This window comes from Trachinotus anak, unplaced genomic scaffold (genome assembly GCF_046630095.1).
Source record: "Trachinotus anak isolate AG129_WGS33_773 ecotype Australia unplaced genomic scaffold, CSIRO_AGI_Tana_v1 ptg000003l, whole genome shotgun sequence".
NCBI classification, from domain to species: domain Eukaryota; kingdom Metazoa; phylum Chordata; class Actinopteri; order Carangiformes; family Carangidae; genus Trachinotus; species Trachinotus anak.
Window position 1 is genome coordinate 20,109,615 of NW_027273854.1, and position 22,335 is coordinate 20,131,949.

The following is a 22,335-nucleotide window of genomic DNA, read 5'->3' on the forward strand; positions in this document are numbered from 1 at the left end:
ATCAAAAGGAGGCGACCGCAGTCTTAGCCAAAAGGCCGAGAAGCGATGGGCCCAAAGTGTCTGGCGTTCCAGCCAGGCTCTTGGCACAAATCTCGCTGGTCGCGGTTGGCTGCTTTTGACATGAGCGGAGCAATGGCTGCTTTTCACCACCTCCGCCCACCTCCCCATTCCTGACCTCGACAGCTGTTTGACTTTTCACAAACTCAAAGGGCTCAGCCATACGGCAGAGCCTGCCAAAAATAGCTTAAACTCATTGGTGTTCCTCTCCACGGAAGTCTTTAGTAAAAGGCGAAAGACTTGTGCGTGATGAAGAGAAACCAGAGTCAGTACAGGCCTCTCCTCAAGAGCGGCCGAGGACCCCATTGGTCCCAGTCACCGCCCTCACGGTAGCCTTCTCTTAGCTTGCCAAATCCCCGCCCCCTCCCCATGTTGTCACGGGCTCTAGCCAATCGGGCTGTGGAGAAAAGTGTCTGGGCCTCAACATGCAATCCCCACAAATTTCTCAAGTTATCAGGCGCTTGCAGGCCCCCGGGGACCAAAATACAGGGAAAATGCGGGGTTGATTGGAGGCTAGCAGCCCTTCCAGGGCGCGTGAGGGATATCAGCTGTGGGGCAGGTTGACTCACCTTCCTCCAGCCACTGCCAGAGGGGCATTTGAAACTGTACGTTTGCGTCATTGTTTGCTTGCTTGCTTGCTTGCTTGCTTTTCCACACGGCCAGAGAAGGGTGCACCGTTCCCGGCGGCACTGCAATGCCAGGTCGATGCGTGGAGTGAACGGAGCAAGCCCCTTTTTCAGCTCCCAGTTCTAAAAATCCGTTTAATATGTTTGTCCTCGGGTAGAGGACATATCAGATATTAAACTGATAAGAACAGATACTACACTTGATCTTAGCCAAAAGGCCGAGAAGCGGTGGGCCCAAAGTGTCTGGCGTTCCAGCCAGGCTCTTGGCACAAATCTCGCTGGTCGCGGTTGGCTGCTTTTGACATGAGCGGAGCAATGGCTGCTTTTCACCACCTCCGCCCACCTCCCCATTCCTGACCTCGACAGCTGTTTGACTTTTCACAAACTCAAAGGGCTCAGCCATACGGCAGAGCCTGCCAAAAATAGCTTAAACTCATTGGTGTTCCTCTCCACGGAAGTCTTTAGTAAAAGGCGAAAGACTTGTGCGTGATGAAGAGAAACCAGAGTCAGTACAGGCCTCTCCTCAAGAGCGGCCGAGGACCCCATTGGTCCCAGTCACCGCCCTCACGGTAGCCTTCTCTTAGCTTGCCAAATCCCCGCCCCCTCCCCATGTTGTCACGGGCTCTAGCCAATCGGGCTGTGGAGAAAAGTGTCTGGGCCTCAACATGCAATCCCCACAAATTTCTCAAGTTATCAGGCGCTTGCAGGCCCCCGGGGACCAAAATACAGGGAAAATGCGGGGTTGATTGGAGGCTAGCAGCCCTTCCAGGGCGCGTGAGGGATATCAGCTGTGGGGCAGGTTGACTCACCTTCCTCCAGCCACTGCCAGAGGGGCATTTGAAACTGTACGTTTGCGTCATTGCTTGCTTGCTTGCTTGCTTTTCCACACGGCCAGAGAAGGGTGCACCGTTCCCGGCGGCACTGCAATGCCAGGTCGATGCGTGGAGTGAACGGGGCAAGCCCCTTTTTCAGCTCCCAGTTCTAAAAATCCGTTTAATATGTTTGTCCTCGGGTAGAGGACATATCAGATATTAAACTGATAAGAACAGATACTACACTTGATCTTAGCCAAAAGGCCGAGAAGCGATGGGCCCAAAGTGTCTGGCGTTCCAGCCAGGCTCTTGGCACAAATCTCGCTGGTCGCGGTTGGCTGCTTTTGACATGAGCGGAGCAATGGCTGCTTTTCACCACCTCCGCCCACCTCCCCATTCCTGACCTCGACAGCTGTTTGACTTTTCACAAACTCAAAGGGCTCAGCCATACGGCAGAGCCTGCCAAAAATAGCTTAAACTCATTGGTGTTCCTCTCCACGGAAGTCTTTAGTAAAAGGCGAAAGACTTGTGCGTGATGAAGAGAAACCAGAGTCAGTACAGGCCTCTCCTCAAGAGCGGCCGAGGACCCCATTGGTCCCAGTCACCGCCCTCACGGTAGCCTTCTCTTAGCTTGCCAAATCCCCGCCCCCTCCCCATGTTGTCACGGGCTCTAGCCAATCGGGCTGTGGAGAAAAGTGTCTGGGCCTCAACATGCAATCCCCACAAATTTCTCAAGTTATCAGGCGCTTGCAGGCCCCCGGGGACCAAAATACAGGGAAAATGCGGGGTTGATTGGAGGCTAGCAGCCCTTCCAGGGCGCGTGAGGGATATCAGCTGTGGGGCAGGTTGACTCACCTTCCTCCAGCCACTGCCAGAGGGGCATTTGAAACTGTACGTTTGCGTCATTGTTTGCTTGCTTGCTTGCTTGCTTGCTTTTCCACACGGCCAGAGAAGGGTGCACCGTTCCCGGCGGCACTGCAATGCCAGGTCGATGCGTGGAGTGAACGGAGCAAGCCCCTTTTTCAGCTCCCAGTTCTAAAAATCCGTTTAATATGTTTGTCCTCGGGTAGAGGACATATCAGATATTAAACTGATAAGAACAGATACTACACTTGATCTTAGCCAAAAGGCCGAGAAGCGATGGGCCCAAAGTGTCTGGCGTTCCAGCCAGGCTCTTGGCACAAATCTCGCTGGTCGCGGTTGGCTGCTTTTGACATGAGCGGAGCAATGGCTGCTTTTCACCACCTCCGCCCACCTCCCCATTCCTGACCTCGACAGCTGTTTGACTTTTCACAAACTCAAAGGGCTCAGCCATACGGCAGAGCCTGCCAAAAATAGCTTAAACTCATTGGTGTTCCTCTCCACGGAAGTCTTTAGTAAAAGGCGAAAGACTTGTGCGTGATGAAGAGAAACCAGAGTCAGTACAGGCCTCTCCTCAAGAGCGGCCGAGGACCCCATTGGTCCCAGTCACCGCCCTCACGGTAGCCTTCTCTTAGCTTGCCAAATCCCCGCCCCCTCCCCATGTTGTCACGGGCTCTAGCCAATCGGGCTGTGGAGAAAAGTGTCTGGGCCTCAACATGCAATCCCCACAAATTTCTCAAGTTATCAGGCGCTTGCAGGCCCCCGGGGACCAAAATACAGGGAAAATGCGGGGTTGATTGGAGGCTAGCAGCCCTTCCAGGGCGCGTGAGGGATATCAGCTGTGGGGCAGGTTGACTCACCTTCCTCCAGCCACTGCCAGAGGGGCATTTGAAACTGTACGTTTGCGTCATTGTTTGCTTGCTTGCTTGCTTGCTTGCTTGCATTTCCACACGGCCAGAGAAGGGTGCACCGTTCCCGGCGGCACTGCAATGCCAGGTCGATGCGTGGAGTGAACGGAGCAAGCCCCTTTTTCAGCTCCCAGTTCTAAAAATCCGTTTAATATGTTTGTCCTTGGGTAGAGGACATATCAGATATTAAACTGATAAGAACAGATACTACACTTGATCTTAGCCAAAAGGCCGAGAAGCGATGGGCCCAAAGTGTCTGGCGTTCCAGCCAGGCTCTTGGCACAAATCTCGCTGGTCGCGGTTGGCTGCTTTTGACATGAGCGGAGCAATGGCTGCTTTTCACCACCTCCGCCCACCTCCCCATTCCTGACCTCGACAGCTGTTTGACTTTTCACAAACTCAAAGGGCTCAGCCATACGGCAGAGCCTGCCAAAAATAGCTTAAACTCATTGGTGTTCCTCTCCACGGAAGTCTTTAGTAAAAGGCGAAAGACTTGTGCGTGATGAAGAGAAACCAGAGTCAGTACAGGCCTCTCCTCAAGAGCGGCCGAGGACCCCATTGGTCCCAGTCACCGCCCTCACGGTAGCCTTCTCTTAGCTTGCCAAATCCCCGCCCCCTCCCCATGTTGTCACGGGCTCTAGCCAATCGGGCTGTGGAGAAAAGTGTCTGGGCCTCAACATGCAATCCCCACAAATTTCTCAAGTTATCAGGCGCTTGCAGGCCCCCGGGGACCAAAATACAGGGAAAATGCGGGGTTGATTGGAGGCTAGCAGCCCTTCCAGGGCGCGTGAGGGATATCAGCTGTGGGGCAGGTTGACTCACCTTCCTCCAGCCACTGCCAGAGGGGCATTTGAAACTGTACGTTTGCGTCATTGTTTGCTTGCTTGCTTGCTTTTCCACACGGCCAGAGAAGGGTGCACCGTTCCCGGCGGCACTGCAATGCCAGGTCGATGCGTGGAGTGAACGGAGCAAGCCCCTTTTTCAGCTCCCAGTTCTAAAAATCCGTTTAATATGTTTGTCCTTGGATAGAGGACATATCAGATATTAAACTGATAAGAACAGATACTACACTTGATCTTAGCCAAAAGGCCGAGAAGCGATGGGCCCAAAGTGTCTGGCGTTCCAGCCAGGCTCTTGGCACAAATCTCGCTGGTCGCGGTTGGCTGCTTTTGACATGAGCGGAGCAATGGCTGCTTTTCACCACCTCCGCCCACCTCCCCATTCCTGACCTCGACAGCTGTTTGACTTTTCACAAACTCAAAGGGCTCAGCCATACGGCAGAGCCTGCCAAAAATAGCTTAAACTCATTGGTGTTCCTCTCCACGGAAGTCTTTAGTAAAAGGCGAAAGACTTGTGCGTGATGAAGAGAAACCAGAGTCAGTACAGGCCTCTCCTCAAGAGCGGCCGAGGACCCCATTGGTCCCAGTCACCGCCCTCACGGTAGCCTTCTCTTAGCTTGCCAAATCCCCGCCCCCTCCCCATGTTGTCACGGGCTCTAGCCAATCGGGCTGTGGAGAAAAGTGTCTGGGCCTCAACATGCAATCCCCACAAATTTCTCAAGTTATCAGGCGCTTGCAGGCCCCCGGGGACCAAAATACAGGGAAAATGCGGGGTTGATTGGAGGCTAGCAGCCCTTCCAGGGCGCGTGAGGGATATCAGCTGTGGGGCAGGTTGACTCACCTTCCTCCAGCCACTGCCAGAGGGGCATTTGAAACTGTACGTTTGCGTCATTGTTTGCTTGCTTGCTTGCTTGCTTGCTTGCTTGCTTTTCCACACGGCCAGAGAAGGGTGCACCGTTCCCGGCGGCACTGCAATGCCAGGTCGATGCGTGGAGTGAACGGGGCAAGCCCCTTTTTCAGCTCCCAGTTCTAAAAATCCGTTTAATATGTTTGTCCTCGGGTAGAGGACATATCAGATATTAAACTGATAAGAACAGATTTTTTTTTTCGAAAAGATTTATTGACACTCATTTCAAGTTTTTTTCAAAGAAGGTTTACATCTTGAGATACAAAGGGTACATTATAATCACAACAATATGATAAATAGTTGTAAAACCATTGTTTGTTTGTTTTTTTTTTTTAAAACATTAAAAACAAATATTTCAAGGGGTTTTACATGTTGTCAAACATAAAATCCATCTCACAAATGAAAACCATGGAGTGTCCCAAATCTTTAAAAAGGGAGTGCATTGGTTTAAAACTTCTCTTCTTTCTAATTTTGTGCAGGAGCAGAATGAGTCCCTACCCAGGGTCACTCATTCCGCTCCCCCAAACATTTGGTCTCTCGGGATCCTGTCGTGGTGCTCAGAGGAGATCCTCACCCTGTTGCTCCTTCCCACCTGCCTCACCCGGAGAGCCAGGCCGCCGCTGCTTTGACCTTTTCATGTGTGGCTCCGGCTCCTTCGTCCGAATGGGCACAGAGGCGATGCTTCTTTGTGGCTGTGTCCTAGGCCTGCCGCCTACAGCCATCCGGATCACAGCCACGGGGGGGATCTGCATGTGCTTCCTTACCAGCAAGTTTCTGGAGGTCCATATGGCGTCTTTGATGGCGGCTAGGGTGAGCCACATCTGGGCAAAGTCATCGTTCTTCAGTGTTTTTTGGCTCACCCCATACAGCACCAGTTGTGCTGTAAGGACCTCCCTTGCTGGCAAGTACGGGAATTGCAAGGAGCCGGCCATTGCCCACTGGTCTACGGCAGCGCTGCACTCCCAGAGCAAATGCCTCACCGACTCTGGCGCGCCACAACCGGGTCGGGGGCAGGTTGAGCGTGTTGACATGCCCCGGGAGTGCATGACGGACCTGACTGGGAGAATCTCATGAGCCACCATCCATGACAGGTCCCGGAGTCTGTTTGGAAGAGCGGAATGGTTCACGTTGCGCCAAACTGTTGAGGGCTCGCCAAATGCGAGCCCGCGCACTGGACTCACTGGCTCCTGCTCCTGCACAACAGAGATCAGAGAACGGTGGTTGGTTAAAATATGCAGCTCCTCCTGCTCCAGTTTAAAATGCTTTAAAAACGTCGGGATAAAAGCATAGGCTGGTGGCAGGCTAAAAGACACGGGTACTTTAAGATCTGTAGGTAAAATCTTCAATCGTCTGAGGTACGATCCCATCCAGAAACGTGTCATGGCTGTAGTTTTGGGGTTTCCGGATGGGTCTGTGGCTTGTTTGAGGTGTAGTGCGGTGTATCGGCTTCCTAAAAACAAGTACAGGTCAGGCACTCCTTTTCCTCCTTTCTCTTTTGGCCTTTTCATGACCTCCCTCCTCAGTCTCTCCCACTTGGAGCCCCACAGGAAATAAAAGATGGCTCGCTCCAGATCTAAAAGCACTCTCCTAGGTGGGATAAAAACAGAACTGATGAGTAAAAGCAAAGGTAAAATCACCGCTTTGATGATTAAAACCTTTCCTTCAATAGTCAGTCCTCTAAGTCCCCAATATCCTAGTCTTTGTTTTACTTTCCCTACCACGTCTGGCCAATTTGTTGTTCCTTCTCCCTCCCTGTCAAATTTGATCCCCAGTATTTTTTGGTCAGTCTGGGTCACAGTCAAAGGGAGTCCTGTCATCTCAGTCGCTGTCCACGGTCCATAAAATTGGGCTTGGGTCTTGTTTTTGTTCAACTTTGACCCAGAAGCCTGTCCAAACCAGTCAGTCAAGTCCAGCGTCCTGTTGACGGATAAAAGGTCGGTGCATAAAATGTTCACGTCGTCCATGTATAAAATACACTTGGTGTCCAGTCCCCCGCTCCCCGGTACTCCCAACCCATTGATTCGTTGATCCCTTCTCAAGATCTGTGCCAGCGGTTCTATACATGTTATGTATAGGAGGGCAGATAACGGACAACCCTGACGGACACCGCAGTTAATATCGACTGCTTTTGTCAAATGCCCGTTAATCACAAATTTGCTGGTAATGTCCCGATACAGCAATCCCACCCAAGCTAGAAACCTTTCTGGGAACCCCATTTTTTGCAGTACCTTGAAAAGGTACTGGTGCGAGACCCGATCGAAGGCTTTCTCAAAATCTAAATTTAGGACTACTAGCCGGATGTTTCTGTCTCTCGCGTAACAGATGGTGTCTCGGATCAGTACCAGGCTGTCGGTGATCTTCCTCCCTGGGATGGCACAGCCTTGATCCGGGTGAATCACCCCCTTTAAAAACAAGGACATACGTGAGGCTAAAAGTTTGCTAAAAAGTTTACAATCAAGGTTTAAAAGTGCGATAGGTCTCCAGTTCATCAGGTCGGTCTTGTCTTTGTTTTTGTGCAGTAGAGTCACTATCCCTACTCTAAAACTGTCAGGAAGTCGGTCTAGGTGCTCAAAGTCTTTAAAAACATCGATCAAATCAGGTGCTAAAATGTCCCAAAAGGTCAAATAAAATTCCAAGGGAAGTCCATCCTGTCCTGGGGACTTCCCTTTTTTAAAACTTGACAAACATTTATTTAACTCTAGAATGGTAAAATCTTGGGTTAAAAGCACACTGTCTTTTACTTTTTTATCGATGGATTTTAAAACTTCATTCATGGTGTCTATTCTAATGGGCTTTTCTTTATACAATTCTACGTAAAAATTTTCCACAATCTGTTTAATTTCTTCGATATTCTCTGTTATGCACCCGTTTTCCTTTTTTAGTTTTAAAATGGTCCCCCCTTTACTAACAATTTTCTTAAAAAAATACCTGGTGCACTTCTCACCCTCCTCTATTTCCCGTTCCCTGCTCCTTAAAATGACACCCTTGCTTTTAATTTCAGCTAAAACCGACATCTCTGATTTGATTTCTCTAATTTCTTCATTAAAATCCATTCCATTTTGGTTGAGGTTAAAATAGCGCTGTAGTCGCTTCTGCAGTCCCATCATGCGTCTGTTCTCCTTGCCCTTTCTTTTTTTGCCTGCCTGTCTGAAAAAAGTCTGGGTCTTTCCCTTCACCATCTCCCACCAGTGTGCTCGTGTATCGTACATGTCTTGAAGGGTCTGCCACTCTCGGTACTGCTCCCTGTACTGCTGAACTAGATGTTGATCTTCAAGCAGGGAGCAGTTGAGTTTCCACAGACCACTTCCAAAAGTCACACCTGAAGAGAGTGAAAGGGTGCAGGAGAGCATCAGGTGGTCAGAAAAGAAAACAGGGGTCAATCTAGCATCGGTCGGCGGGCAGTCCCGTGTGAAAATAAAATCTATGCGAGAGGCTCTGGTGCCATCACCACTGAACCAGGTGAAGCCCTCCTCTCTGGGATGCATGGTTTTAAAACAGTCTTGTAGTTTAAAATCCCTGCATATGCCCTGTAATAAAACCGATGTTTTGTCAATTTTAAAATCTTCCCCTGTTCTTTTTCTATCTTTTCGACTTAAAATACAGTTAAAATCACCTCCTAAAACTAATGGCACTCTCCCTAGCATGTGGGACTGCAGGTCTTCTAAAAGGTCATACCTGTCATTTTTGTCGTTAAAGCCATAAATATTGAGAAGGTTAAAATCCTGTCCCATAAAGGTCAAGTGTGCTAAAAGTGCCCTACCGTCTCTCACCACAGTGCTACCCTTCACCAGAACCTGAGGGTTTTTTATTAAAATGGCCACTCCATCGTTCTTATTTTGGTTTGATCCGCTCCATATCGATGTCTGTGGCCACATCTCCTCCCACTGTCGGTAGTGTTTTAAAAACGGTATGCCACATTCCTGCATTAAAAACACATCTGACTTTGTAGATTTAAGAAAGGATAAAACACTCTGGGCTCTAACTCTCGACTTCACACTTCTCACATTGATGGTTGAGAAGGTGAGTGTCATGAGTATGATTAAAAACAACAGGTATGAAATTTTAAAAACACTAAATAGAGGTTTAAGATGCTAAAATATCTTTTTTTTTTCAAAAAAAAGGCAGTTAGACTATTTCTTGTGAACGGGGCTCCTCCTTCACTTCAACAGGTGATGAAGGAGGGAGTTGAGCTCCATTCCCCCGTCGGACTCTGGGGGTTGGCCTTTGACGCAAGGCTGCATTTAGCTTGGAGTCCTTAGGGGTTGATTGTAGAGCTACTGTCAGAAAAGAGACTTCATTTGGTGAATTGGAGGGGAAGACTCTGGGCTCCTCCACAGATGAACTGTCTGAGAGAGTCCCAACTCTTCCCCTCTTCTCTGAGGCTACAGGAGACTCAGAGGACAATTCCGATGCAAGTCTCTTTGTTTGCTGGGCATCGGGGAGGGGGGCATCCTCACTATTTTCAGGTGGTTGAAAATCTTCCATTTCTGAACTAGCTCCGCCCACTTCCTGCATCTCCCCATCCTCCTCTCCACTCTCCATTGATGGGGCTGTTGCAGGCCCCTCCCCCTCTCCCGCCTCACATGATCCCTCCTCTCCAATCACAGTATCTGGCGGGAGATTTGAATTTTCCTGCCCAGCCTCTTCAACCTGCTCTTTTTCTTTTTGTCCTCCATTTTGTTCATTGGCTTTTGCTGCCTTTAGTTTGTTGGCAAACGATTTGGGGCAAGCTCTGAAGAGATGATTTGTTTCTCCACAAAGGTTGCACTTCCTGCCATTGGTGCACTCCTCAAAAGTGTGCCCAATTTCTCTACACTTTCCGCAAAAGGTTTTTGTGCACGCTTCTACCAGGTGCCCATGCTCACCACACTTGCGGCAGAGCTTGGGCTGACCTTGGTAGTGGATGTAGCCCCTGTTTTCACCCAGAACTATCATTGACGGCAGATGTTTCAGGCCTTGGAAGCCCTGGGGGTCCTGCCATTGTTGAATGGGGACCCTCCAAGCGCAATTCCAGATGCCGTCCTCATCTCTCACTTTGGTAGCCTGGCCTTTAACAGTGCAGTATCTCCCCAGCCATATACAAATGTCTTCTGCATTCACTGTCTCATTAAACATTCTGACAATGACTGTTTTCAATGCATTATCAGTCAGTTTTTCAACAACAAATGCAGAAAACTGGGGTTTCACAGACTCAAATCTTGTCCAAAATTCTCTCAAGATAGCCGCAGACTGGAAGCTTACATCAAAACCTTTGTTTAATGGTAGGGTCAAAATACAATTCAAATCGTTTGCTGTGAATTTCAAAGCCTGTTGGATTAGCTTCCTGGAGAAATCTAGCCTTGACATCTCCAGGAGCTTTCCATCCTTTTCTTTAAACTTAAAACGGACGCTGTGGTGCCTCCGCATGTTGGCATGGGTGGCCGACATGGTGGAGGCACCACAAGCTAAAAGGATCTAAAATCAGTAAAAAACTTACAATGGACAAAAAAACAATGAACAATAAATAAGTAAATACAATTAAAAATATAAAAAAGGAAAAAAATCTAAAAACGTACTTACCTTTTCAAGTTTTGGCCTGGACAAGGTGTTGAATCCGGCAGAGCTCAGGTAAGAGATTCTCTGGGCCAATGAATTCCTATTTGTTTAAGATATGCAACTACAGAAAAGTTGCACAACTTTAAACAAGGAATGTAGACAATTTCCTCCCAAGAGCTGGTTTAACTCAGAGCCACAACAGGCAAGAATTTAACCATCAAAAAGAGGCGACCGCAGTCTTAGCCAAAAGGCCGAGAAGCGATGGGCCCAAAGTGTCTGGCGTTCCAGCCAGGCTCTTGGCACAAATCTCGCTGGTCGCGGTTGGCTGCTTTTGACATGAGCGGAGCAATGGCTGCTTTTCACCACCTCCGCCCACCTCCCCATTCCTGACCTCGACAGCTGTTTGACTTTTCACAAACTCAAAGGGCTCAGCCATACGGCAGAGCCTGCCAAAAATAGCTTAAACTCATTGGTGTTCCTCTCCACGGAAGTCTTTAGTAAAAGGCGAAAGACTTGTGCGTGATGAAGAGAAACCAGAGTCAGTACAGGCCTCTCCTCAAGAGCGGCCGAGGACCCCATTGGTCCCAGTCACCGCCCTCACGGTAGCCTTCTCTTAGCTTGCCAAATCCCCGCCCCCTCCCCATGTTGTCACGGGCTCTAGCCAATCGGGCTGTGGAGAAAAGTGTCTGGGCCTCAACATGCAATCCCCACAAATTTCTCAAGTTATCAGGCGCTTGCAGGCCCCCGGGGACCAAAATACAGGGAAAATGCGGGGTTGATTGGAGGCTAGCAGCCCTTCCAGGGCGCGTGAGGGATATCAGCTGTGGGGCAGGTTGACTCACCTTCCTCCAGCCACTGCCAGAGGGGCATTTGAAACTGTACGTTTGCGTCATTGTTTGCTTGCTTGCTTGCTTGCTTGCTTGCTTTTCCACACGGCCAGAGAAGGGTGCACCGTTCCCGGCGGCACTGCAATGCCAGGTCGATGCGTGGAGTGAACGGAGCAAGCCCCTTTTTCAGCTCCCAGTTCTAAAAATCCGTTTAATATGTTTGTCCTCGGGTAGAGGACATATCAGATATTAAACTGATAAGAACAGATTTTTTTCTTTCGAAAAGATTTATTGACACTCATTTCAAGTTTTTTCAAAGAAGGTTTACATCTTGAGATACAAAGGGTACATTATAATCACAACAATATGATAAATAGTTGTAAAACCATTGTTTGTTTGTTTTGTTTTTTTTTAAAACATTAAAAACAAATATTTCAAGGGGTTTTACATGTTGTCAAACATAAAATCCATCTCACAAATGAAAACCATGGAGTGTCCCAAATCTTTAAAAAGGGAGTGCATTGGTTTAAAACTTCTCTTCTTTCTAATTTTGTGCAGGAGCAGAGTGAGTCCCTACCCAGGGTCACTCATTCCGCTCCCCCAAACATTTGGTCTCTCGGGATCCTGTCGTGGTGCTCAGAGGAGATCCTCACCCTGTTGCTCCTTCCCACCTGCCTCACCCGGAGAGCCAGGCCGCCGCTGCTTTGACCTTTTCATGTGTGGCTCCGGCTCCTTCGTCCGAATGGGCACAGAGGCGATGCTTCTTTGTGGCTGTGTCCTAGGCCTGCCGCCTACAGCCATCCGGATCACAGCCACGGGGGGGATCTGCATGTGCTTCCTTACCAGCAAGTTTCTGGAGGTCCATATGGCGTCTTTGATGGCGGCTAGGGTGAGCCACATCTGGGCAAAGTCATCTTTCTTCAGTGTTTTTTGGCTCACCCCATACAGCACCAGTTGTGCTGTAAGGACCTCCCTTGCTGGCAAGTACGGGAATTGCAAGGAGCCGGCCATTGCCCACTGGTCTACGGCAGCGCTGCACTCCCAGAGCAAATGCCTCACCGACTCTGGCGCGCCACAACCGGGTCGGGGGCAGGTTGAGCGTGTTGACATGCCCCGGGAGTGCATGACGGACCTGACTGGGAGAATCTCATGAGCCACCATCCATGACAGGTCCCGGAGTCTGTTTGGAAGAGCGGAATGGTTCACGTTGCGCCAAACTGTTGAGGGCTCGCCAAATGCGAGCCCGCGCACTGGACTCACTGGCTCCTGCTCCTGCACAACAGAGATCAGAGAACGGTGGTTGGTTAAAATATGCAGCTCCTCCTGCTCCAGTTTAAAATGCTTTAAAAACGTCAGGATAAAAGCATAGGCTGGTGGCAGGCTAAAAGACACGGGTACTTTAAGATCTGTAGGTAAAATCTTCAATCGTCTGAGGTACGATCCCATCCAGAAACGTGTCATGGCTGTAGTTTTGGGGTTTCCGGATGGGTCTGTGGCTTGTTTGAGGTGTAGTGCGGTGTATCGGCTTCCTAAAAACAAGTACAGGTCAGGCACTCCTTTTCCTCCTTTCTCTTTTGGCCTTTTCATGACCTCCCTCCTCAGTCTCTCCCACTTGGAGCCCCACAGGAAATAAAAGATGGCTCGCTCCAGATCTAAAAGCACTCTCCTAGGTGGGATAAAAACAGAACTGATGAGTAAAAGCAAAGGTAAAATCACCGCTTTGATGATTAAAACCTTTCCTTCAATAGTCAGTCCTCTAAGTCCCCAATATCCTAGTCTTTGTTTTACTTTCCCTACCACGTCTGGCCAATTTGTTGTTCCTTCTCCCTCCCTGTCAAATTTGATCCCCAGTATTTTTTGGTCAGTCTGGGTCACAGTCAAAGGGAGTCCTGTCATCTCAGTCGCTGTCCACGGTCCATAAAATTGGGCTTGGGTCTTGTTTTTGTTCAACTTTGACCCAGAAGCCTGTCCAAACCAGTCAGTCAAGTCCAGCGTCCTGTTGACGGATAAAAGGTCGGTGCATAAAATGTTCACGTCGTCCATGTATAAAATACACTTGGTGTCCAGTCCCCCGCTCCCCGGTACTCCCAACCCATTGATTCGTTGATCCCTTCTCAAGATCTGTGCCAGCGGTTCTATACATGTTATGTATAGGAGGGCAGATAACGGACAACCCTGACGGACACCGCAGTTAATATCGACTGCTTTTGTCAAATGCCCGTTAATCACAAATTTGCTGGTAATGTCCCGATACAGCAATCCCACCCAAGCTAGAAACCTTTCTGGGAACCCCATTTTTTGCAGTACCTTGAAAAGGTACTGGTGCGAGACCCGATCGAAGGCTTTCTCAAAATCTAAATTTAGGACTACTAGCCGGATGTTTCTGTCTCTCGCGTAACAGATGGTGTCTCGGATCAGTACCAGGCTGTCGGTGATCTTCCTCCCTGGGATGGCACAGCCTTGATCCGGGTGAATCACCCCCTTTAAAAACAAGGACATACGTGAGGCTAAAAGTTTGCTAAAAAGTTTACAATCAAGGTTTAAAAGTGCGATAGGTCTCCAGTTCATCAGGTCGGTCTTGTCTTTGTTTTTGTGCAGTAGAGTCACTATCCCTACTCTAAAACTGTCAGGAAGTCGGTCTAGGTGCTCAAAGTCTTTAAAAACATCGATCAAATCAGGTGCTAAAATGTCCCAAAAGGTCAAATAAAATTCCAAGGGAAGTCCATCCTGTCCTGGGGACTTCCCTTTTTTAAAACTTGACAAACATTTATTTAACTCTAGAATGGTAAAATCTTGGGTTAAAAGCACACTGTCTTTTACTTTTTTATCGATGGATTTTAAAACTTCATTCATGGTGTCTATTCTAATGGGCTTTTCTTTATACAATTCTACGTAAAAATTTTCCACAATCTGTTTAATTTCTTCGATATTCTCTGTTATGCACCCGTTTTCCTTTTTTAGTTTTAAAATGGTCCCCCCTTTACTAACAATTTTCTTAAAAAAATACCTGGTGCACTTCTCACCCTCCTCTATTTCCCGTTCCCTGCTCCTTAAAATGACACCCTTGCTTTTAATTTCAGCTAAAACCGACATCTCTGATTTGATTTCTCTAATTTCTTCATTAAAATCCATTCCATTTTGGTTGAGGTTAAAATAGCGCTGTAGTCGCTTCTGCAGTCCCATCATGCGTCTGTTCTCCTTGCCCTTTCTTTTTTTGCCTGCCTGTCTGAAAAAAGTCTGGGTCTTTCCCTTCACCATCTCCCACCAGTGTGCTCGTGTATCGTACATGTCTTGAAGGGTCTGCCACTCTCGGTACTGCTCCCTGTACTGCTGAACTAGATGTTGATCTTCAAGCAGGGAGCAGTTGAGTTTCCACAGACCACTTCCAAAAGTCACACCTGAAGAGAGTGAAAGGGTGCAGGAGAGCATCAGGTGGTCAGAAAAGAAAACAGGGGTCAATCTAGCATCGGTCGGCGGGCAGTCCCGTGTGAAAATAAAATCTATGCGAGAGGCTCTGGTGCCATCACCACTGAACCAGGTGAAGCCCTCCTCTCTGGGATGCATGGTTTTAAAACAGTCTTGTAGTTTAAAATCCCTGCATATGCCCTGTAATAAAACCGATGTTTTGTCAATTTTAAAATCTTCCCCTGTTCTTTTTCTATCTTTTCGACTTAAAATACAGTTAAAATCACCTCCTAAAACTAATGGCACTCTCCCTAGCATGTGGGACTGCAGGTCTTCTAAAAGGTCATACCTGTCATTTTTGTCGTTAAAGCCATAAATATTGAGAAGGTTAAAATCCTGTCCCATAAAGGTCAAGTGTGCTAAAAGTGCCCTACCGTCTCTCACCACAGTGCTACCCTTCACCAGAACCTGAGGGTTTTTTATTAAAATGGCCACTCCATCGTTCTTATTTTGGTTTGATCCGCTCCATATCGATGTCTGTGGCCACATCTCCTCCCACTGTCGGTAGTGTTTTAAAAACGGTATGCCACATTCCTGCATTAAAAACACATCTGACTTTGTAGAATTAAGAAAGGATAAAACACTCTGGGCTCTAACTCTCGACTTCACACTTCTCACATTGATGGTTGAGAAGGTGAGTGTCATGAGTATGATTAAAAACAACAGGTATGAAATTTTAAAAACACTAAATAGAGGTTTAAGATGCTAAAATATCTTTTTTTTTTTAAAAAAAAGGCAGTTAGACTATTTCTTGTGAACGGGGCTCCTCCTTCACTTCAACAGGTGATGAAGGAGGGAGTTGAGCTCCATTCCCCCGTCGGACTCTGGGGGTTGGCCTTTGACGCAAGGCTGCATTTAGCTTGGAGTCCTTAGGGGTTGATTGTAGAGCTACTGTCAGGAAAGAGACTTCATTTGGTGAATTGGAGGGGAAGACTCTGGGCTCCTCCACAGATGAACTGTCTGAGAGAGTCCCAACTCTTCCCCTCTTCTCTGAGGCTACAGGAGACTCAGAGGACAATTCCGATGCAAGTCTCTTTGTTTGCTGGGCATCGGGGAGGGGGGCATCCTCACTATTTTCAGGTGGTTGAAAATCTTCCATTTCTGAACTAGCTCCGCCCACTTCCTGCATCTCCCCATCCTCCTCTCCACTCTCCATTGATGGGGCTGTTGTAGGCCCCTCCCCCTCTCCCGCCTCACATGATCCCTCCTCTCCAATCACAGTATCTGGCGGGAGATTTGAATTTTCCTGCCCAGCCTCTTCAACCTGCTCTTTTTCTTTTTGTCCTCCATTTTGTTCATTGGCTTTTGCTGCCTTTAGTTTGTTGGCAAACGATTTGGGGCAAGCTCTGAAGAGATGATTTGTTTCTCCACAAAGGTTGCACTTCCTGCCATTGGTGCACTCCTCAAAAGTGTGCCCAATTTCTCTACACTTTCCGCAAAAGGTTTTTGCGCACGCTTCTACCAGGTGCCCATGCTCACCGCACTTGCGGCAGAGCTTGGGCTGACCTTGGTAGTGGATGTAGCCCCTGTTTTCACCCAGAACTATCATTGACGGCAGATGTTTCAGGCCTTGGAAGCCCTGGGGGTCCTGCCATTGTTGAATGGGGACCCTCCAAGCGCAATTCCAGATGCCGTCCTCATCTCTCACTTTGGTAGCCTGGCCTTTAACAGTGCAGTATCTCCCCAGCCATATACAAATGTCTTCTGCATTCACTGTCTCATTAAACATTCTGACAATGACTGTTTTCAATGCATTATCAGTCAGTTTTTCAACAACAAATGCAGAAAACTGGGGTTTCACAGACTCAAATCTTGTCCAAAATTCTCTCAAGATAGCCGCAGACTGGAAGCTTACATCAAAACCTTTATTTAATGGTAGGGTCAAAATACAATTCAAATCGTTTGCTGTGAATTTCAAAGCCTGTTGGATTAGCTTCCTGGAGAAATCTAGCCTTGACATCTCCAGGAGCTTTCCATCCTTTTCTTTAAACTTAAAACGGACGCTGTGGTGCCTCCGCATGTTGGCATGGGTGGCCGACATGGTGGAGGCACCACAAGCTAAAAGGATCTAAAATCAGTAAAAAACTTACAATGGACAAAAAAACAATGAACAATAAATAAGTAAATACAATTAAAAATATAAAAAGGAAAAAAATCTAAAAACGTACTTACCTTTTCAAGTTTTGGCCTGGACAAGGTGTTGAATCCGGCAGAGCGCAGGTAAGAGATTCTCTGGGCCAATGAATTCCTATTTGTTTAAGATATGCAACCACAGAAAAGTTGCACAACTTTAAACAAGGAATGTAGACAATTTCCTCCCAAGAGCTGGTTTAACTCAGAGCCACAACAGGCAAGAATTTAACCATCAAAAGGAGGCGACCGCAGTCTTAGCCAAAAGGCCGAGAAGCGATGGGCCCAAAGTGTCTGGCGTTCCAGCCAGGCTCTTGGCACAAATCTCGCTGGTCGCGGTTGGCTGCTTTTGACATGAGCGGAGCAATGGCTGCTTTTCACCACCTCCGCCCACCTCCCCATTCCTGACCTCGACAGCTGTTTGACTTTTCACAAACTCAAAGGGCTCAGCCATACGGCAGAGCCTGCTGAGACAGCTTGACTCGCAGACCCCCACTGCCAGGCACAAAAAAACCTCTCACTCCAGGATCAGCCCGAATGGCAGCTGCTAATGGCTCCATGTAAAGCACATAGAGCAGCGGTGAGAGCGGGCAACCCTGTCTCACCCCAGAGTACAAACTAAAAGCCTCCCCCAGGTGCCCATTAACCAAAACCCTGCTCCCCGCACCCCTATACAATGTGCGCAGCCACCCTACAAAAACCTGACCGAAACCTAGCCTTTCCAGTACACTAAACATAAAACCCCAATGTACTCTGTCAAAGGCCTTTGCTTGATCAAGACCGACCAGCATAAGCGGCAGATGCCTATCCTCAGCCCAAGCCACAGCATCCCGTAAGAGTTGCAGGTTCCATCTTACTGAGCGCCCTGGCACTGCACATGTCTGGTCCACATGGACCACATGTGGCAGGGCCACGCTTAACCGGTCTGCCAGAACCTTAGCCAGGAGCTTATAGTCTACGCACAGCATGGACAGCGGTCGCCAGTTATCCATATCAGCGCGATCCCCTTTCTTAAACAGAAGGGAGATAACTCCAGTCGCCATAGACCTCCCCATTTTCCCCGTACAGAGCACCTCAGTCAACACCTCCAACAATACTGGCCCAAGTATGTCCCAAAACTTAACATAGAACTCTACCGGCAACCCATCAATGCCTGGCACCTTGCGCCTGTTCATCCTACAGAGAGCACCTTCAAGCTCTTTGAGGGTCAGTGGGGCCTCCAAAGCCCGCACTATGTTCCCTGGCACCTGCTGGTTCAGCAAATCCAGGAACACCCCTCCCCCTCCTATGTCTACCGCTCGCTCCGTGAAAACATCACGGAAATGATCTGTAGCGACACACACCATCTCGCAGGTGTCCACCACAACCCTGCCCTGTTTATTCCTAACTCCTGACACCAGCTGCTTCGCCCTATCAGCCCGTATGGAGCCAAAAAAAGCAGCCGAACATGTCTCTGACTGTTCAATGAACTGCAGACGTGACCGCACCAGGTATGCGCGGGCCCTACCCTCAAAAATATGTCTCAGACTTGCTTTCAAGGATGCGCAAACTTGATGGTCTACAGCACCTTTACAGTTACCCCTAGCATACTCGAGTTCAAGGCGGTGCTGGAGATGGACCACCTCCCTCTTTGCCATTCCAGCCTTTCTCTGACAATAACTTAAACAAAATATCTTCATCCTCTCCTTAGCCACCTCCCACCACTCTAACAACCCCTGGCACAGCGGTTTGAGTCCCATAAGACCCTTAAAAAACCAAAGAAACTGTTGACTAAACAAGTCCTCCTCCAGCACACTAATATTTAAGCGCCAAAACCCAGGCCCGAAGACTGGCAAATCCAAACTCACCGTAAACAGCAAACCATCATGATCCGAAAAGCAAACCGGGAGCACCCTTCCTGCAACCAACTTCAAGGTCTTAACAAAAAATACATAATCTAAACGCTTAAAGATCCCCTGCGAATTACGCCAAGTGGGACCATCCATGAGTGGCCTGACCACCCTCGCCCCATCGACCAAACCAAAACTATTCAAAAGATTAGAAATGTACAGGTCGCTGGCATCACCCCCCTTTCCTAACTCTACATTAAAATCACCCCCTATGATGACCTGCCTGTTGGTGACAAGGTGCGGCTCCAGCATCCCAAACATTTCTTTCCGCTCTGCTGAGGATTGTGGTCCATAGACCACAATGATTCTCAGCGTGTTTGTTCCCCAGGAGATGTCCGCACCCATTATTCTCCCCTGGACAATAACAAAAACACCCTCCACTTTAATCTCCTTAAAACCAAACAAAATCCCAACTCCTGTAGAGTGAACACCCCCTATGCTCCAGACTGAGTCCCCTCTGGTCCATTCCCTTCTAAAACACCCAACATCCCCCATATCCCGTAAGTGGACTTCCTGCAACAAACAAAAAGCTACACGCAAAGAGCTAACAAATTCGAAAACGATCCTTCTTTTAACAGTGTTCCTCATTCCCCTCACATTCAGAGAAAGAACATCAAAGGAGAACATTTTAAATTACAGATGCTTACACTCAAACAAAAACAAAAAGAAAACAAAACAGTCCCCCCCCCTACTGTGAATACAGATCATCTCCTTCACTATCCATCTGGTCCGCCCAGGAAAAGGGAACAGCATTTGGTGAGGATGAAGGCCTTTTTGGTCCCTCGTATGCGTCCTCACTCAAAGGAGACGACAATAGGAGCAAACCGGGAGAAAGCTCAAAATCAAGCTCCAACCCAGCTGGTGGCTCCTCACCCAAAACCCCTGAGACATGCTCCAACCCCTGACCTGTATCTATTGCATCCCGCCCCCGGGCCCCTCCTCTAACCGTTTCCCCCCCCTGTTGTATTCCATCAGCCCTACCCACATCAACCCCCACCTCTGCGGCCTGCCCCCTCCCCTCTCCCTCCCTCTCCCTCTTTGACCTTTTACTCTTCACCACCTGCTCACACTCCCCCTTTTCAATCGAGAGACCCTCCTCCAACACCTTCAAACCTCTTCGTGCTCCTTGCTTTGGCTCGGTGGGAGCGGCACCAGTGGGGACCGTGTCCGTAATCCCCGAGGGCACCTGGTCCACACTGACTTCTCCAGCAACACTGGCAAGTCCCTGCACCTTGGATACAGAGTCCACTCTACTCCCAGAAGGGCCTGGAAGCTGATCCGCTTGCTGTGGATCAATTGACGTATTGCCCATTGGCACGAAAGTCCCTCCAAAGTCTTGAGCCTTACCCTGCCCTCCAGTGGCCCCAGCTACTTCTGCAAAGGTTCTCCTACGGCCAGGACAGCTCCGATAGAGGTGATCAAGTCCACCACATCCATGACAGGCCTTCAGTGCAGTGCAGTCTTTAGCCTCGTGTCCCCCCTGACCACAGAAACGGCAGCAGACCCCAGTGCATCCTGCCTCCGTGTGGCCAGACTGCCTACACTGCCGACAGAAAGACGGTTGCCTCGAATAGAACAAATAGCCACGGTCCCCACCGAGACTAAAAAAGGCGGGTGGATGTCTGAGACCACCAGGCCCTTCTGGCTCAGGCTTGAGCAACACCTGGAACTGCCGTCTGCCAGTCCAAAACCCCATTGGATCATTAACATATCTTGCTGCTGACACCACTTCTCCATACCGGCCCAGGAAATCAGCCAAGGCAAGATCAGTCACAAACGGGTTAAACATGTGAACTGTGATCTGCCTGAAATTAGGTCTGTCCAAACTCAAAATCTTGTAGCAGGCAAGGGGCCTTACCCCAGCTCCAGCCGAACAATTTTCAGACACCTTTCTGTACACCTCCTCATTCCTCAGGGTGACATCAAAAGCTTTTTCCTGTTGGTTCCATTGAATGCACAAGACATCCTCCACCGTCAAAAGAAGCTGGCCCATGATGACCCTCTTGCAGAACCACGATCTTGAAACAGCATCTTCTTCTGTCACGATTGCCTGGAAACGAAGCGTGAACCTCAACCCAACCATAGGGATAACCTGCACAGGAGAGGCCATACTGGCCATCGCTTCCATAGAAGTGTCGCCCAGATCAAAAAAGAAAAATCTCTCCACGAATACTACACTTGATCTTAGCCAAAAGGCCGAGAAGCGATGGGCCCAAAGTGTCTGGCGTTCCAGCCAGGCTCTTGGCACAAATCTCGCTGGTCGCGGTTGGCTGCTTTTGACATGAGCGGAGCAATGGCTGCTTTTCACCACCTCCGCCCACCTCCCCATTCCTGACCTCGACAGCTGTTTGACTTTTCACAAACTCAAAGGGCTCAGCCATACGGCAGAGCCTGCCAAAAATAGCTTAAACTCATTGGTGTTCCTCTCCACGGAAGTCTTTAGTAAAAGGCGAAAGACTTGTGCGTGATGAAGAGAAACCAGAGTCAGTACAGGCCTCTCCTCAAGAGCGGCCGAGGACCCCATTGGTCCCAGTCACCGCCCTCACGGTAGCCTTCTCTTAGCTTGCCAAATCCCCGCCCCCTCCCCATGTTGTCACGGGCTCTAGCCAATCGGGCTGTGGAGAAAAGTGTCTGGGCCTCAACATGCAATCCCCACAAATTTCTCAAGTTATCAGGCGCTTGCAGGCCCCCGGGGACCAAAATACAGGGAAAATGCGGGGTTGATTGGAGGCTAGCAGCCCTTCCAGGGCGCGTGAGGGATATCAGCTGTGGGGCAGGTTGACTCACCTTCCTCCAGCCACTGCCAGAGGGGCATTTGAAACTGTACGTTTGCGTCATTGTTTGCTTGCTTGCTTGCTTGCTTTTCCACACGGCCAGAGAAGGGTGCACCGTTCCCGGCGGCACTGCAATGCCAGGTCGATGCGTGGAGTGAACAGAGCAAGCCCCTTTTTCAGCTCCCAGTTCTAAAAATCCGTTTAATATGTTTGTCCTTGGGTAGAGGACATATCAGATATTAAACTGATAAGAACAGATACTACACTTGATCTTAGCCAAAAGGCCGAGAAGCGATGGGCCCAAAGTGTCTGGCGTTCCAGCCAGGCTCTTGGCACAAATCTCGCTGGTCGCGGTTGGCTGCTTTTGACATGAGCGGAGCAATGGCTGCTTTTCACCACCTCCGCCCACCTCCCCATTCCTGACCTCGACAGCTGTTTGACTTTTCACAAACTCAAAGGGCTCAGCCATACGGCAGAGCCTGCCAAAAATAGCTTAAACTCATTGGTGTTCCTCTCCACGGAAGTCTTTAGTAAAAGGCGAAAGACTTGTGCGTGATGAAGAGAAACCAGAGTCAGTACAGGCCTCTCCTCAAGAGCGGCCGAGGACCCCATTGGTCCCAGTCACCGCCCTCACGGTAGCCTTCTCTTAGCTTGCCAAATCCCCGCCCCCTCCCCATGTTGTCACGGGCTCTAGCCAATCGGGCT

General features: G+C 49.0%; 15 non-coding genes and 3 pseudogenes across 15 annotated transcripts; all 18 read right to left on the minus strand.

The window, feature by feature from the left end:
* Positions 1-211: 211 nt before the first annotated feature.
* Positions 212-326, minus strand: LOC139618968 (U5 spliceosomal RNA). The gene has a single exon (XR_011689972.1). It is a non-coding gene; the product is annotated as a U5 spliceosomal RNA (small nuclear RNA).
* A 395-nt stretch (positions 327-721) lies between these two features.
* Positions 722-913, minus strand: LOC139619599 (U2 spliceosomal RNA). Its single transcript, XR_011690590.1, has one exon. It is a non-coding gene; the product is annotated as a U2 spliceosomal RNA (small nuclear RNA).
* A 164-nt stretch (positions 914-1,077) lies between these two features.
* On the minus strand, positions 1,078-1,192 carry LOC139618969 (U5 spliceosomal RNA). The gene has a single exon (XR_011689973.1). It is a non-coding gene; the product is annotated as a U5 spliceosomal RNA (small nuclear RNA).
* A 387-nt stretch (positions 1,193-1,579) lies between these two features.
* LOC139618801 (U2 spliceosomal RNA) lies at positions 1,580-1,771 on the minus strand. Its single transcript, XR_011689811.1, has one exon. It is a non-coding gene; the product is annotated as a U2 spliceosomal RNA (small nuclear RNA).
* A 164-nt stretch (positions 1,772-1,935) lies between these two features.
* On the minus strand, positions 1,936-2,050 carry LOC139618970 (U5 spliceosomal RNA). Its single transcript, XR_011689974.1, has one exon. It is a non-coding gene; the product is annotated as a U5 spliceosomal RNA (small nuclear RNA).
* A 395-nt stretch (positions 2,051-2,445) lies between these two features.
* LOC139619456 (U2 spliceosomal RNA) lies at positions 2,446-2,637 on the minus strand. The gene has a single exon (XR_011690451.1). It is a non-coding gene; the product is annotated as a U2 spliceosomal RNA (small nuclear RNA).
* Positions 2,638-2,801: 164 nt separating this feature from the next.
* LOC139618971 (U5 spliceosomal RNA) lies at positions 2,802-2,916 on the minus strand. The gene has a single exon (XR_011689975.1). It is a non-coding gene; the product is annotated as a U5 spliceosomal RNA (small nuclear RNA).
* Positions 2,917-3,315: 399 nt separating this feature from the next.
* On the minus strand, positions 3,316-3,507 carry LOC139619622 (U2 spliceosomal RNA). The gene has a single exon (XR_011690613.1). It is a non-coding gene; the product is annotated as a U2 spliceosomal RNA (small nuclear RNA).
* A 164-nt stretch (positions 3,508-3,671) lies between these two features.
* Positions 3,672-3,786, minus strand: LOC139618972 (U5 spliceosomal RNA). The gene has a single exon (XR_011689976.1). It is a non-coding gene; the product is annotated as a U5 spliceosomal RNA (small nuclear RNA).
* Positions 3,787-4,173: 387 nt separating this feature from the next.
* LOC139619610 (U2 spliceosomal RNA) lies at positions 4,174-4,365 on the minus strand. Its single transcript, XR_011690602.1, has one exon. It is a non-coding gene; the product is annotated as a U2 spliceosomal RNA (small nuclear RNA).
* Positions 4,366-4,529: 164 nt separating this feature from the next.
* On the minus strand, positions 4,530-4,644 carry LOC139618973 (U5 spliceosomal RNA). The gene has a single exon (XR_011689977.1). It is a non-coding gene; the product is annotated as a U5 spliceosomal RNA (small nuclear RNA).
* A 403-nt stretch (positions 4,645-5,047) lies between these two features.
* Positions 5,048-5,222, minus strand: LOC139619653 (U2 spliceosomal RNA; annotated as a pseudogene).
* A 5,750-nt stretch (positions 5,223-10,972) lies between these two features.
* Positions 10,973-11,087, minus strand: LOC139618975 (U5 spliceosomal RNA). Its single transcript, XR_011689979.1, has one exon. It is a non-coding gene; the product is annotated as a U5 spliceosomal RNA (small nuclear RNA).
* A 399-nt stretch (positions 11,088-11,486) lies between these two features.
* LOC139619736 (U2 spliceosomal RNA) lies at positions 11,487-11,662 on the minus strand (annotated as a pseudogene).
* A 9,253-nt stretch (positions 11,663-20,915) lies between these two features.
* Positions 20,916-21,064, minus strand: LOC139618740 (U2 spliceosomal RNA; annotated as a pseudogene).
* Positions 21,065-21,228: 164 nt separating this feature from the next.
* On the minus strand, positions 21,229-21,343 carry LOC139618976 (U5 spliceosomal RNA). The gene has a single exon (XR_011689980.1). It is a non-coding gene; the product is annotated as a U5 spliceosomal RNA (small nuclear RNA).
* Positions 21,344-21,734: 391 nt separating this feature from the next.
* Positions 21,735-21,926, minus strand: LOC139619643 (U2 spliceosomal RNA). The gene has a single exon (XR_011690633.1). It is a non-coding gene; the product is annotated as a U2 spliceosomal RNA (small nuclear RNA).
* Positions 21,927-22,090: 164 nt separating this feature from the next.
* LOC139618977 (U5 spliceosomal RNA) lies at positions 22,091-22,205 on the minus strand. The gene has a single exon (XR_011689981.1). It is a non-coding gene; the product is annotated as a U5 spliceosomal RNA (small nuclear RNA).
* Between the last annotated feature and the right edge of the window lie 130 nt (positions 22,206-22,335).